The sequence below is a fragment of the Chiloscyllium plagiosum genome, unplaced genomic scaffold, assembly GCF_004010195.1.
Source record: "Chiloscyllium plagiosum isolate BGI_BamShark_2017 unplaced genomic scaffold, ASM401019v2 scaf_5702, whole genome shotgun sequence".
Classification (NCBI taxonomy): Eukaryota; Metazoa; Chordata; class Chondrichthyes; order Orectolobiformes; family Hemiscylliidae; genus Chiloscyllium; species Chiloscyllium plagiosum.
The window spans coordinates 35,095-39,489 of NW_025214226.1; positions in this window are offsets into that span (position 1 = coordinate 35,095).

A 4,395-nucleotide genomic window follows, 5' to 3' on the forward strand; every position below is an offset into this window, starting at 1 on the left:
TGCATTCAGCCACACATAGCTCTTATGTAGCAATTGGAGCAGATCTCTTAAAACCTTTTTCCCATTAAACAGGAATTCAAAGAAAACGTAAAGGTTTTTGAAAGGAAAGAACTCATAATAACTGAATAAATTAGGGAGTAAAATGTAACAATAAAGTATTGTAATTTAAGGTAAATTATTAGGATCTATTGTTGAGGACATTTGCAAACTTAAATCACAATCCATTGGACTCAACATGGTTTTAGAAAGGATAAATCATGATGGAAGCGTTTTCTTGAATTATTTAAAGATGTGACAAAAAAGGTGGATAGTGGGAATCCTGGAGATGGAATATATCTGGTCTTGGTGAAGGATTCAGGTATGTCGCTTCTCCAACGAGTGAGTGGTAAGATCAGACAGCATCGGTTTAGGAGTAATTTATTAGCTTGGACGGAGGATTGGTTAACCAACAAAATGCAGTCAGATTTAATAAATGTGTCATTTTCTTTTGGAAAATGCAATTTGTGGGGTGCCATAGATTTCAGTTCTCATGCCTCAACAATTTGTGATCGATATTATTACTCGGTTGACGGGGTTGAAAATATTATAGCTACATTTTCAGATGACACTAACATTGGTGGGAAATTACTTCAGAATGATGATGCAAGAAATTTAAAAACTATATGGATAGGTTGGGTGAATGGGCTAACATTTGGCAATGAAAATTAAAGTGGATATATATGGCGTTATTCAAGTTGGCCAGCCTAATAAAAAGGAGAAAGTGAGGGCTGCAGATGCTGGAGATCAGAGCTGAAAATGTGTTGCTGGAAAAGCGCAGCGGGTCAGGCAGCATGCTAGGAACAGGAGAATCGACGTTTCGGGCATAAGCCCTTCTTCAGGAATGGCTGGAGATTCCTGAAGAAGGGCTTATGCCCGAAACGTCGATTCTCCTGTTCCTTGGATGCTGCCTGACCCGCTGCGCTTTTCCAGCAACACATTTTCAGCCTAATAAAAAGGCAAACCATTATCTAAATAGAGAGAAACTTCAAAGTGCTTAAGTGCAGAGGGATCTGGGTGTCTGCTTGCATATCACAGAAAACTTTCATTTGCGTACTTCAGGTAATGAGAAATGCAAGCATAACTTCAGCGTTTATTTGTAAAAGGATAGAGTAGAAAGGTAGGGAGTGTTGGTGTAGCTATGCAAGGCATCAGTGAGGCTGCAACTGGAGTACAGTTTGGGTGTCCTGTGGAATGAGATATTTGGATTGGAGGCAATTCAGAAGAGCTTCATTAGATTGATTCCATATTTAGAGTGTTTGTCTTATGAAGAGAAATTGTGCAGTTCAAGCCTATACTCTCGAGTTTATAAGAAAGAAAGGAGAGCTCATTGAGTTCTGTAAAATGCTAAACGTAATTGAAAGTGTAGATGTGAAGTGGATAATTTTTCAGAAGCCGCAATCTACAACAACAGACTAGAGTTTGAGGATGGAGAGATGGCAGGAATGTGGAACAGAGGCCACGATGATATCAGCCATGATTGTATTCAATGGCGGAGCAGGTTTGAGAGGTTGGATTCCTGACTGATTCTCCTCGTTCATATTCAGCTTTTTGACTGTGTTACACTGTAATGAGGGAGGATTGTGTATGAAACAGGAAGTAGGCACTCCGGATAAATCAGTCTTAATCAGTTTGACAGAACGTCACCAGTAGAGTCACACAATGACCAGTGCTGTGTCCTCAACTATTTACAATCTATACCAATGATCAGGAGGATGGACGAGATATACAGATACTGAGTTTGGTGATGTCGCTGTGATAAGCAAGAGATTAAAATATCAAGAGAGGATGGAGGGTCGACAGATAGATACAGAAAAGTAAAGGCAATTGATAATAATTTGGCAGTATAACATGATATAATCTGTCATTTCATTTACAGGAATAACGGGAAGCAGTATATTACTGAAATGGAGAGGGATTACAGGACTTAATGATACTGTGTACTGGGGGCTTCACTCACACCCGTTCAGATATGGGAGGTGTTGCTCCATCCCTGATTGTCTGTTCCCAGACACTCCAAGTGACTCCATTGCTCTCCGTACACATGGAATGCTTTCAAGTGTTTGGTTGGTGATGGGGATAGTGTTTTCAAACATGTATCAAGGGGACGGCCTTTATCCAAGATACATTCATTCCTTTCTGCATGGAGACCCGAAGACGATGGGGATGGCAGCCTGCTTCTGAATGAAGAGGCTATGGCTGCTGCATGGACGGGGGTATTCACCAACATGATGTCCTGTGATGGGCACGCTGCAAGATTAATAGAGAGAGAGCTCCTTTAATTCCTCTACCGCTCCCCATTGACTTGGCTACTCCGCAGATGCCATGCACACCATCAGGAATCCCACTATACTGGATACACCCGGCAGCTCCCTGCTGAGGGAGAAACAATGTATTTACCTCATCCACCATATACATCCTCCATCACCGAATGGTTACATTGATGGTAACATACTGGGAGATGATGGATATGTCACCCAGTCCTGTTTGGAAAGTTCCAGAACATAGATGCTGAATGAAACTGTAACCCGAACAGCCCCTGGAAGCACTGTCCTTCCCCTGGTGTGAAGCTGCAGGACGTGTTAAAGTAGGTGACGCCACTCTGTGACCAGCTCCTTTTTCAGTCAGGATCACCTCACACTCTGCTCCAGGGTTAGGTGGAGCTTGGGAAGCTGTTCCTGGAAAACTCGGGGTGGGTCCAGCACTTCCCTTTCCCCACACACACTAACTCCGTGGTTTCAGAGCTTCCCCTCTCTGCAGCCTCTGCTCCATTTGTTGTTCATGTTACAGGCCCAGATACTGTAACTACAGTCCCCATGCTCCATCAGAGTTGGGTCACCAAATCCTTAGGTCTCCCTGAATATCTGAGACAGCTCACAGCACAACCTCCATCAAACCATCCCCAGCCCTTCCACTAACTTTGCGATAACAGGAATCAGTCAGAAACCCCTTGGCTATAAGTGTTGTGGACCAGACCAGATTCCCGCAAAATATTTTTAAAAGGCCGTTTAGACCCAAACATTTCCTTATTTTGAATATAGATGTGAAGTGTGCATTCCAGATATGTCGTGACTGGTCAAACCACTCGACATTAAGCAAAATACAATCTATTTAAATGCGTTAGTTAAAATACAATCCAAGAAAAGAACATTTTGCGATGGCTTATATGTTGGAACACTTATACAAACAATAGATACCGTATCTTCTTGGCGTACACTGTTGGCACAAAGATAAATTCAAACACAGATTCTTACATGCAGTTTTCTGAGCCAGGAGAAATCAACATCAAAAGAGATCTCAGAGAGAAAGGCAGCTATAGATCATATATTGCCACTTCCAACCATTCTGGGACCCCAAGCAGCTTCTGAATTCTGCAGCTAAAAACAAAACGAGAAAACCTGTTCTGGGAGAGCTGGCCCCTGCCCTTCCATTGTTATCACCGTTTTAATAAAACCTAAAGGCTTTCTCAATTATTTACTTAAACTGTTTTCAGGCAGCAGTTCTGCACCTCTGCCTTTAAAATCTCTCCTCACAAAAAAATCCAAGAGAAAATAAACGTTTTACAGGGATAGTATACTCACAACTCCACGTTTAATAAAATGATCCATCAATATACAAAGATGGATTCATTTTAGACCTCCTAATTTTCCTCTATTAGTAGACTGCAATGCATATATATATATTACATTGACTCTGAGCATACAAATGTTCACAACGAGATTCGATTTCAGTAATTTTACGCCTGCCACGTCTTTTACGTCTTTCTTCATCCAAGTCTCCTCAACATGTCAAAACTTAGGTTTTCTCGCCTTGTCACCTGTATAATTCCAAATTGAATGGCAGCAATAATCAGCTCAATAAAAACAGACTGGTAGTTTTGTCCCTAAACTTCTCCAAAAACTTTAAGGGGTCACGATCAGTGATACAGATTTGTCTCAGTATGTTATTCGCAACTTAAATGCTGAAATGTTGTAACGCCAACACCAAGCTCAAGACCTCCTTCCCCGTTGTGGAATAAATCTGTTGATGTTTCCACTGAGTACTCCAACCACACGTTACATCATGGAGCACTCCTAATCTCTCCAATAGTCCCTCTGAATGGCATAGCTCCTCATGTCTCAGCATATAAGAATTACATCCTTCTGTACGTCTTAATACTGAAACCTCTTTACCTGTTACTCCTGGCCTATGCCAGTAAACCTTACTCTCACAGGTATATGTTTTAAGAAGATCTCACACATTCTTCTCAATCCCTCACAGAAACCAAACTTTGATTTCTGAACCAAATCATCATCGTCAGCCATTTCAGTTTCTAAGCTTGCCATTGTAACTCTTTGCTCTTCGACACGAGTTCTCACG